Source organism: Camellia sinensis, chromosome 10, assembly GCF_055761805.1.
Source record: "Camellia sinensis isolate YWXY chromosome 10, ASM5576180v1, whole genome shotgun sequence".
In the NCBI taxonomy this organism is placed as follows: Eukaryota; Viridiplantae; Streptophyta; class Magnoliopsida; order Ericales; family Theaceae; genus Camellia; species Camellia sinensis.
In genome coordinates, this window is record NC_138970.1 from 11,156,050 (window position 1) to 11,168,579 (window position 12,530).

Sequence of the window (12,530 nt, forward strand, 5' to 3'; positions counted from 1 at the left end):
AATATACCTATATTTCATTTAGTTTCACACATATATATTTTTTTTTTTACTTTTCAATTTCCGTCCCAAATCCCTCAACCAAACATAGCGTTCATCATCTTTTGTGACAATCCCTAACGACCCATCAACCATATGAGCTTGCATCGATTCAAACCCTTCAAGATAACTTGGTTTGCACTGTTAGATCCTTGTTTTTTGATGCTCTGAAGGACCGTCCTAGTGGGTACTTGAACACTCTATTGATGGTAGTTGCATCGAGAATGTCAAAATAGCTTGATATATACAGTGGTGTTTTGATGAATAGGGTTTTGCTCAATTGGTTCCTAAACATTCCATGGGATCGTAATGGGAAGAAGAAGAAGAGGAGAAGGCAGTAAGGTGCGATGGTGGTTTGCTGGAGTTGTGGCAAAGGGGGTGGTAAAGAAGAAGGATGGCAACGATAGTGGTGGGACTATCGGCGATGAAGGCTCCGGTGAATGAGTTGCCAAAGGTAGTGGTTGGGAGTAAGGGCTAGGGTTTGGGTTTGGGTTTGAGTTTGGAATTAGGGGTATAGTTGGTATTAAGGTGAGGGTTTAAAGAAAAAATAGAAGAAACTCATTTAACTGGATAGGAATTCAAAAAAGTGAGAGAGCCAAAGAAGAAAAAAAAATAAGGTACTAATGGATGCCCTCTTTAGTTGCAATCTTAAAATTATTAAGTTAGTAATTATGTGAGTGATCGTAATGGTGGGATGTTAGAGATGGAGGTGGTAGGGGGTGGCGACAACGATGACAAGTAAAGATAGTGGTAGTAATAATAATTAGTGGTGGGAGGTGATGGTGATAGTGGTGATAAGATGAGTTGAAAAGCATTTTTTACATTAGGAAAGTAAAAAACTTTTTTATACAAATAATAATTTTTCTATGGACTTCAATTTTTCATCACATCAAACTTCATAAAATGTTAAAAATATTTTATCTAAACAAACAACACACATGTTGAAAATGTTTTTTTGTTTGTTGTCATTTGTTTCTGTCTTTATTTTTGGGCAAATTTCACTTCAAATTCTAGATTCAAACTCAAAACAATTGAACATTTAGAACATTGTAATTAAAATGACAACAAACAAAAACAAATATTTTTGTTTGTTGTCATTTATATTTTTTATTTTTTGTCTTTTTATTTTTCGGCAAATTTCACTTTAAATTCTAAATTCAAACCCAAACAGTTGAACATTTAGAGCATTGTTATTAAAATGACGCCAAACAAAACACACAGTTGTGAGAAACAATCATTATTGAACCTTCACAACATTGTTTTATTTGATTTGAGTTTAATCCTATATTTCACAAGTATAAATTGAATCCACTACAACAAAATAAGCCAAATTTACAAGAAAAAACTAATAATAAAACAATAGAATTTTTATTTCAAAAGTGTATATTTACCAGAAGGAAGCATATTTGCTTGTGGTTAAGAATCTACAACTTTCAATGAGCTCAAACAAAAAGAGAGGAGAATGATGTTTCGTTTGTTTGAGTAGAAAGTATTTTTTCTCCGAAAATCATGTTTTTTTATGAAAAAAAAATATTTTCCGCCAAAACAAAAAGTGTGTTAATGTGATTGTAGATAAAAATCCCGGTTCTTCTTAGCAAATGAGTAGTCGTATGCCCGAAGTAACCACTTTTGAAACCTCACAAGATTCAACCTCACATTTTGATGATCAAGATAGATCTTCTTAGTGAATTCCCACCATTTCTTCCCCACATTGCTCAGATTAGTTAGAACCGGATCATTCTCATCATACTCATCGAACAATGAGCTCTCCCTCGGAAGAATTTTGTAGTCAATGTACTTCAAACCGAGCTTGTCGATGGTTCCCCCAAGGAAGTCTCTGAAGCCCATTCTGTTCCAAGTGGGATCACTTGGATCAACACCGACCCTGGTTTCATAAACAAAAAATGTGTCAAAGCCGCACCGTGGACACCAATTGTAACATCGCTTGAATTAAGCTCCCGGTAAATTCTCTCCAGCTCAAAAGTACAGACAGGCCTCAAACCCTCCACTTCAAATCCAATTTGTTCTGCCATTTTCACCAACAAATCCTCGTTAGCTATCGCTCTAGACTTTTGTCGCAATAAGATAACTAGTTTCGGTTTCTTCAATTCCGTCCTTATTTCAAGTAACTTTTGTGATGAAGACGATGAAGAGAGATTATTCAATTTCGCTTCACGTTCCTCATCCTCAATTAGACCTTTGATTCGAGGCCAATAAGCATGGTCTAAAATGTCACGAAAATCTTTAGTAGTCTTACCCCCTTCCATCAACAAAGGATCGATAGTTAGATCATCGTGGATTCTCAAACCAGCCATGGCTTCAGGGAAACAATGGGTTCTATTATCTCCACTAAAATCAATTGGTGGATAATCCGATAGAATCGAAAGGATATCACCATACTTAGTAAACCACCATTCATGATAATCAAGACTAACAAACACAACCCTCTTGTTGAAATGTTGTGAGGTGATTTACAAAGGCACAATCCCATCATTGAATTCATGGTAAATATTGTCGGTATATCCCCTAGTGGAGAAGAACACCGTGGGAACATCGTGCCATGCATCGCAATGACGGTGGGACCCGATTTTTTCACTTTGAAACAAGGTGTAATTCACTAACAGTGTCCATAGTACTTTTCTCCCATTTTCGGGTGTAGGGCTTAATGTTTTCATGTTGGAGTTCTTGTTCATCGTCTTCTTCGCCATCATAGGTGAGGTCAGGAACATAATCTATGAAGCCATTGGCGTTTGTTGAGGAGTAGAGGTAGATTGAAGAGGAGAGAGAGTTTGTTCTCACATTCCCTTTTATGATACAAATATCGGATCGAATACTGTTTCTATCACAACATATTGTTCCTGAATTTAAAACATTAACAAAAATTTCCAAATTAGAACACAATGTTGAAAATGTAAAAACATTGCCAAAAAAAATACCCATTTCATTTCAGCTTGATTGAAAGCAAAAATACATGATACAAAAAAACAAAAACTTAAGTCTCAGGAACAAAAGGGTATTGGCTATATCCATACCACCATGATTAGAAGTTAAATCCCAAAAACAAATAAAAACAAAAGGAAAGGAAAAGAATCATTGGAGATTAATCAAATGACAAAATAAATAAATAAAAAATATATTGAGATTGAAGAAAAAAAATGGTATTTTTCATGGATATTTTACATCAAGACAAAAGAAAAAATGAAAGAAAAATCATTGGAGATTGAAACAAGGAGGGTCATTTTTTTTTTTAATCGATCACACTGTTACTTCACATTGTAGCACAAAAACTAATCATCTGAGATTGATATCGGGGTATCTTTCATATGCATCTCACTATGTCTAAAAATATTTGAACTACCAAAAATAATAACAAATAAGTAATTAAAAAAAAATAAACAGAGATTAATACCCATCTCAACATAATTGCATGTTGAAAATGTTGCCAAAATTGAAAATAATAATACAGATAGAGAAAGAAAGAACCAACCATTAGGTATTGAAGAGCAAAGTGGGGTATTTGCATTCATCTCAGAAAGAAGGCTTTGATCTTCATGTCCAAATGAATCTGCAAAAAACCAGAAGAGAGAGGGCATTAAGACCCAAAAAAGGAAGAAATCAATGGAAGTAAAGGGAAACCATGAGAGAGAATGAAAGAGCTTTACATAAGAGAGAGAAGTCGGGGGGAAAGTTGAGGTACTGAGAGGCCAAAATCAAGCTGCAGGAGATTAGAGAGAGAATGAGGACAGAGAGAAGCCCGGGACTCGTTCTCTTGTTGTATAAAATAGAGTTTCCACAGATTAAACCCACAAAGCTACTCTGTGACTCCTTATCTACAACAACCAACTCTAGACCCTTCTTCAGTGGATGATATCTATGATAATGCACCATTGATAGAGACAAAATATTAACAAATAAAGAGAGAGATTCATAATCAAATTAAGTATGAACAGAGAGAGAAGGAAAGGAGCAAGTGAGTATTTGTGGTTTGTTTGAAAGGTGTTTTTGGGGTTGCTCTGTTTCTTCTTCGATGGATGTGTATATTGAGAGAGAGAGAGAGAGAGTGTGTGTGTGTGTGACTAGCAGTCAAATTTCGTGTACTATTAAGCTGAGCAAAGCAGAGGATCCGGACTCGAGCATAGCATAGCAAACCAGAGATGTGAGAGAGAGAGAGAGAGAATGAGAGGAGAAGTGGTAGCAAGTTGGAAGGCCATCTGGCATTTGCTTAGGTTTGGTGAGAGAGACACCTCGGCGTAGGACCCAACCGAAGGTTCGATTGGAGAGAGAGAGAGAGTAGCAACCCACACGCGCCTTTGTGCAGAGCTCACTGGGGCCAGCTCAGAGGAGCTGACATTTTAGATTTTTAACCAAAGAGTTTTTCGGTATTTTGGTAAGCGATAGTGTTACGTAGTTCGAAAACGGGGAGCTCAAATGGCTCATTTTTTTTTTTCGCAGAAGAAGAACGAAGACTAGGAAGAAGAAGGAAGAAAGGAAGAGGAGGAGGAGGAGGAGGACTGGAGGGGGCATAATATTCGGGAGAGGAGGAGGCGGAGGCGAAGCGACGGCGGTCGGAGGCTGCGGCGGGGCTGGGCTGGGCGACGATCGGCGAATCGGCAGCTGGGAGGGGCGACAATCGGCGGCTAGCTGGGGTGACGATCCTCTTCTCTCTCTCTCTCTTCCCCTCTGCTTCTCTCTTTCTCTCCCTCTGCTTCTCTCTGCGTCTTCTCCCTCGAGCCATTCGAGGCAAAATGTTTCGAGCTACGAAACATTTTCCTTTGGTAAGATTTTGGATGGTAAGTTCTGAGATCTCTAAACGCAGCAGTCGTGGCATTGTGGTAAGGCCTTGGGGTTTAAGCCCTAAGGTCACAAGTTTAATTTTTTTGGGGGCCAATCTCCTGGACGAAGTACTGTTGGTTAGGAGGTTGGATGTAACGCCCTCAAAATAATAACATTAAACCATCAATATAATAACATTAAACCCTCAATTGAGACATTCATTGACATGCAAAATATCCACATTCTTCTATTAATCAGAGTTTCATTACAAAAGTATTACATGTTAACAACAAAAGCAAAATGCCCTACGGGCTTACAGCTTTCCAAGTTAACACTTGGTTACAACAAAAGAGTGCTAACTCATCTACACATTAAGCCCTTGGCTTGAATATACATGTAATATATCAAAAGAAACTAAACAGCAAAAATCTGCTCGCATCTAGCCTCCCAAGCTATGTCCTTGGAGGTGGCATGCTACCTGTACCTGAAAATGATATTCCCATATAGGGTGAGCCACAGCCCAGTAGAAATGCACTAAACCAACCATGAACAATGACTAAAAGATTAGCAACTGATAGATGGCCAAACTGATACATCCACATAAACCACATTTTATGTCATATGACTTACAAGTCCACATTACTTTTCATTTTCCCTTTTTCAACAGATAAGCATATTAGCTCTATCATCATCTCAACAGATATGTATAAAAACTATATCCCACATTCACAGATAAGCATATGAGCTACATCCACATTTCACAAAGATAAACATATGAGCTACATCCACATTTCACAAAGATAAGCATATTAGCCATATCTTCACTTCTCTAGACAAGCATATGAGCTGTATCTACACTTCTCAAAGATAAGCATATGAGCTCTATCTTTATTTCTCTAGACAAGCATATGAGCTGTATCTCCGGAGTTCATCCCCAATATCCTCCCCAACACTATCCGGTTTAGAGGTACATCCCCCATCTTCCCCTAAACCGCGGAGTACATCCCCCATCTCCACCTCTACACATAACGTATACAAACACATTGGTTCTATATACAATCACTCAATACATATAGTTAATGTATTCTATCAACCGTCAAATTCCATGACACATTCCATTGATTAGTTTTCGTTTGCCTAATCATCATGCATTGTCTACAACAATCACGACTATCCTCCACCGATAGCCCAAAGCAGTTATTTCTAAACAGAAAATAAATGCACAAATGGATATTCAATCAACATTTCAATTCGGTGAGTGATAAATAATTCAACTACACCCTTTAACCCCATACATTCCCAATCTCAACAATTTCATTTCATTTCCTCATTTCTCACAATTAATTATCCCAATTAATCAAACAATGTAATTAGGTCATTTCCCTTAATTAACATTTCAACCCTTAGGTCCCATTTTCATCAATGATTCAACATCTATTCCATTTCTCTATGCCAAACATGCATCTAGGTTTATTATAAATGAAACCCTAACTTTTGTAAAATAACACAAAAGCACCAAACTTTCACAAAATTACCAAACCAACCCGAACATCTCAAAATACCAAAATTTAAAGACAAAATCCATAGAGAGGAGTAGGATATCCCTACCTCAAATCCGGAGCCCCAAGAGAGAAGATGACAAAACCCAACGTGCTCCAAAACCCGAAATTTTCAGATTAAAATGTAGCCCTCGACGATCAACAACCTTTTTGTAAAGGCCAAAGGTGAGCAAATCACTCCTACTAGATCAAAACCTAGAGAGAAGGTAGAGTTCTAGAGTGAGAGGCTCAACAATGGTGTTTTTGGAAAAGTAGGAGAGAGAAGAGAAAGTGAAAAAGTGATTTGAAAAGTCAAAACTCGGAACTTAAACCCAGTCGCCCCGCTCGAGCGTCAAAAACCCCGCTCGAGCGTCACTCACAGACTCCCGCTCGAGCGTCAACAATCCCGCTCGAGCGGCGGATGCACACTCCCAGAACTTTTTACAGAACTAGGTCTCCGCTCGAGCGTCAACTCTCCCGCTCGAGCATTACACACAGAACCCCGCTCGAGCGGCCAATCCCACGCTCGAGCTTCCAACACTGCACAGGAAATACTGGATGGGTGCAATTCCCGCTCGAGCGCCAAAACCCCCGCTCGAGCGGACAGGTCAAAATCTGGGCAACTAGTTTTGGTTTCTAAACTCAACCAACCTGTAACAAACCTGCCCAACACATCCCATAACTCAAATACAAAGTAAAAAGGATGTAAACAAGATAATTATCAACTACCAACATCCACGGACATATGTCCGGGTCACTGTACAACAAGGGTAAACCCGGGATCGCTATAACCTTCCCCCCTTAAAGAATTTCGTCTCCGAAATTAAGCACAAGTTTTCAAAAACAGGTTTTCCTCCATTTAAACAATGTTACATTTTAACATTTAACAATTCGACCCATTACCGGTCATCCCATCCCTTTAACAAGAGGCATTTCACAATATGTAAACAACATATGTACTTTCAATATGCATCAACATTACGCATTTCCTTTCCAATTTCAATAATATATTCAACATATATAATGTTACATTCAACTTCCTTATGAGGCAAGTCCCAAAACATACTTCCAATAAACCAAACATTTTCAATGTTTCACAACTTAAGACATATATAAAAGCTCTTAAGTTCAACAATAGTTCAAAATCTAAATACAAGATTACATATCAACAAACAAGTCCGGATATTTCTTACGGACTTCCAACTCACGTTCCCAAGTGGCTTCCTCCACTCCGTGATGTTTCCACAAGACTTTCACCAAAGGAATGGTCTTGCCACGCAGGACCTGATCCCGCCTATCCAAGACCCGAACCGGTCTCTCCTCATACGAGGCATCCTCATCTACCTCTAAATCGGTCCAATCCAATACATGTGATGGATCTGGTTCATACTTCCGAAGCATACTCACATGAAACACGTCATGAACTCCGGACAACTGCGACGGTAAAGCTAACCGATAAGCAACCTCGCCAATCCTCTCAAGGATCTCAAAGGGACCAATAAACCGAGGGGATAACTTCCCACTCTTTCCAAACCTCATTAGGCCTCGCCTAGGTGATATCTTCAGAAAGACATGATCACCTACCTCAAACGCCAAAGGCCTCCTCCTACGGTCAGCATAACTCTTTTGGCGACTCTGGACTGTAACAAGCCTCCTACGGATAAGCTCAACCTTCTCCGTCGTCTCCCTAACCAACTCCGGACCCAACAAAGGTGCATCACCCACCTCGGCCCAACAAACTGGAGACCTACACGGTCGGCCATACAAGGCCTCAAACGGTGCCATACCGATGCTAGACTGAAAACTGTTGTTGTAGGAAAACTCCACCAAGGTTAAGTGCCTCTCCCACGTTCCACTGAAGTCCAGGACACAACCCCGAAGCATATCCTCGAGGATCTGAATAGTACGCTCGGACTGCCCGTCAGTCTGAGGGTGATAAGCCGTACTAAAGGTCAACTTAGTGCCCAAGGCACTCTGCAAACTCTGCCACAACCTGGCGGTAAAACGAAGATCTCTATCTGAGACGATCGTCACTGGGACCCCGTGCAATCTCACTATGTCCCGAATATACAAGTCAGCAAGATGATCTACCGAATCTCTCACGCGCATAGGAATGAAGTGCGCCGACTTAGTCAACCGGTCTACAACCACCCAAATAGCATCACTACCCCGCTGAGTCCTCGGAAGACCTACAACGAAGTCCATAGTGACATGCTCCCACTTCCACTCGGCAATAGGCAAGGGTTGCAACAAACCCGCTGGCCTCTGATGCTCGGCCTTCACTTGCTGGCAAGTAAGGCACTTCGATACGAAAACAGCCACATCTCTCTTCATACCCCGCCACCAAAACTGGCGACCCAAATCCTAATACATCTTAGTGCCTCCCGGATGCACTGCAAGACGTGAATGGTGAAACTCTCGGAGTACTTCCTCTCGGCAAGACTCCGGCACAAACAAACGGTCTCGGTATCTCACACTCAGGTCGGGATACACCGTCAAACCCTTCTCAACTTTCCCACTGGAGATCTTCTCTCGGAGGGATTCTACCTCAAGGTCACCTCTCTGTACCTCTAACACTCTAGTCACAAGTGTAGGCTACGCAACAACAGAAAACAAGGCCGCAACCTCAACAGATTCGCCTAGTAGCAAATCAAACTCACCAAGTGCTCCCAACATCTCCCATTTCCGGATGGCTATACAAGCTACATCACTAATGGATTTTCTACTAAGGGCATCGGCCACAACATTGGCCTTTCCCGGGTGATAATTCAACTCAAAATCATAGTCCTCAATAAACTCCATCCATCTCCTCTGCCTCAAATTCAAGTCTCTCTGTGTAAACAGATACTTCAAACTCTTGTGGTCCGAGAACACCTCGAACCTCTCACCATAAAGGTAGTGCCTCCAGATTTTCAAGGCAAAGATCACTGCTGCTAACTCTAGGTCGTGTGTAGGGTAATTCTTCTCGTGAATTTTCAACTGACGTGAGCCATAAGCTACCGCTTTCCCCTCTTGCATCAACACACAACCCAAACCCTCTCGTGAGGCGTCACAATAAACTGCATAACCCAACCCTCTCTCCGGAATAATCAACATCGGAGCGGTGGTCAATCTAACTTTCAACTCTTGGAACGACTTTTCACAAGTCTCATTCCACATAAACTTAACCCCTTTCCGCGTCAGTCTAGTCAACGGTGACGCTAACCTGGAGAAATCTTTCACAAACCGGCGGTAATACCCAGCTAATCCCAGAAAACTGCGGATCTGAAACACACTCTTAGGCTGTGTCCAATCTTGCACTGCCTCTACCTTCGATGCATCAACAGACACCCCTTTCCCGGATACCACGTGGCCTAAGAATTTGACTTCTCCTAGCCAGAACTCACACTTCCCAAACTTGGCATACAGCTTATGGGTTCTAAGCAACTCAAGCACCACTCTCAAGTGTTCCTCGTGCTCCTCCTCAGAAGGCGAATAGATAAGGATGTCGTCCACGAAAACGACTACAAATCGATCCAAAAATTCTCGAAAGATCCGGTTCATCAAGTCCATAAAGACTGCCGGTGCATTGGTAAGCCCAAATGGCATTACCAGAAACTCATAATGGCCATACCGCGTTCGGAATGCCGTCTTAGGAATATCCTCCTCCCTGACCCTCAACTGGTGGTAACCCGATCTCAAGTCTATCTTAGAGAAACAACGGGAACCCTTCAACTGGTCAAACAAATCATCTATACGGGGCATAGGGTACTTATTCTTAACCGTAGCCCGATTCAACTTCCGGTAGTCAATACACAATCTCAAGGCACCATCTTTCTTTTTAGTAAAAAGGGCCGGTGCTCCCCACGGGGAAATACTAGGGCGAACAAAAGCCTTATCTAGCAATTCCTGGAGCTGAACTTTCAACTCAACCAACTCTGCTAGAGCAAAACGGTAAGGTGCCATAGAAATCGGCGTCGTGCCGAGCACAAGATCAATGGAGAACTCGATCTCCCGATGAGGTGGCAAACTAACGAGATCCTCGGGAAAGACATCCGAATACTCACAAACCACCCTCGGCAACACAACATGGGCCTCATCACACTCACCACTCTCAAAGCTAGCAAGTAGACCACTAAGCTCACTTCGCCCTCGCGAATCATACCCCGGTGGTAAAACACAACCAACCCGGTCTCCCAAGAAATGGAACCACTCCCCGCTCAAGGTACATAACGTAACCCTCTAGCGGTAGCAATCGATAACAGCCCGGTATGACGATAGCCAGTCCATACCCAAAATAACATCAAAGCCCTTCATGGACATGACAACAAACGGAAAAGGAAGCCTATGGTCAGCGACCTCTATATCACAACCTCTAACACCTTGTTTCAAAACTAACTCACCACCAATAGGCGATACCACACAAATAGGAGATGCTAACTGTGCCAACTCCAATTCCAAAACAGATGCAAATGCAGCAGATACAAAAGAATGAGATGCACCCGTGTCAATCAACACACTAGCAACCGAGTTGCAAAACAGAAAAGTACCTCTCACTACCGATGGAGCCGGTACTAAATCCTACGCGGTAACAGCATACACGCGCCCGGTAGGCCCCTGATCTACCTGCTCACCCCTCGGAGCAAAAGACTGCTGCACAGACTGGGATGACGAAGCTCCCGGATTGGCCCTCGAGGCCTACACAGACTGAGCTGGCTGAAATCCCTACGTCTGCTTAGAACCAGACGCTCCCGAAGTGGCACTCAACTGCGGGCAAAACCTCTTCAGGTGCCCAGGCTGTCCACACTGATAACAAGACAAGGGCTGCCCCCTGCCCAAACTCTGACTCTGCGGTCTAGCTGAAGAAGAAGCAGCTCTCTGACCCCCACCCTTCTGCGGGCAAACTGAAACCTTGTGACCCAGCTGGCCACACTTGTAACAAGCAAACTCCTCCTGATTGCCTCTCCCCGAGCCTGCACTCGGCACTGGAAAGGTCGATCTAGAAACTGCACCCTGAGGCTGCTGAGGGTTATAACCCCTCTGTCTCCTGCCATCACCCTGACCATCCTGGCTCCTCTTGGAGCCCCTCTGCTCTTCCTCATCTTCCTGCATCATAATTTCCATATGAGCAACGGCATCTACCAGGTGTCTATACTCTCGGATGTAAGACCCACCAACTCTCAACTTGAGGCCCCGCCTCAACTTCCGCTCAAACTCATGGCAACGGCGTTCCTCGGACGCCACCAGTTCAGGTGCAAACCTAGACAAACTGGTAAAAGTAGCCTCAAACTCGGCCACTGACAAGCCCTGCTGTTTAAGCTGGCTAAACTGATCCCTCAGCTTCTCCCTAGCTGCTGCAGACAAAAACCTCTCCTGAAAAGCATTCACAAACGCCTCCCATGTACCACCAACACGAGCCTTCTCGTATTTCCACCATTGACCCGCATCTCCCTTCAGCTGGAAAGATGCCAAGGTCACTTTCAGTGCTCCGTCCTCGATGCCAAGCATCTCGAACGTCTTACTTATTTGCTCTAGCCACTCATCAGCCTTTAGTGGCTCCTTCGGATCACCAATAAACTCATCCGGGTTAGACCGGAAAAACTCCCTCTTCAAGAAAGAAGGCCCTGCCTCAGCTGCCTGATTCCCAGCTCTAAGAATACCCAAAGCTCATGCTATCTCTCTGGCCAAGGCACCCATGGCCTGCTGACCTGCTGGCTCGGCCACATTGGCCTGGCCAACTCCCTCCTGCACTGCCGGAATCTCATCCGGTAAAGGTACTTCCTGCCTCGCAGGTCTACCACGCCTAGCACCTCTTCCTCGTCCTGACATCCTAATAAAGGTAATATAGAACGTTAGCACATTCACAAATGTGCCGAAACTAAACACTCATGTCCTAGTGCACGGACAACAATAATTCACTCCACGTAAGCACATAGACACATAAGCACTTACGAATTTCATCTCCGAATAATGATAGTCCCGAGGCGTTACTAGAGTTCCGGTTAGAAACAGCATTGATCAAGTGCTTTTCCAACAAGACTCCCAGAAACCCAAGGATCCAATCAGTATCCTAGAAACTACATTCCATACCCACATAGTCACATAAGCATGTTATCAATTAAACACATAGCATGCAACACTATTCCGAAGTCTCTATCAAGCGAGACAAACCCATTGTGATACTAATCACTTCCCACGTACCCA

The 12,530-nt window shown here is 42.7% G+C and overlaps 1 pseudogene; it reads right to left on the reverse strand.

Annotated features, from left to right (window-relative positions):
- Positions 1 to 1,593: 1,593 nt before the first annotated feature.
- On the reverse strand, positions 1,594 to 3,924 carry LOC114299670 (xylan glycosyltransferase MUCI21 pseudogene; annotated as a pseudogene).
- Between the last annotated feature and the right edge of the window lie 8,606 nt (positions 3,925 to 12,530).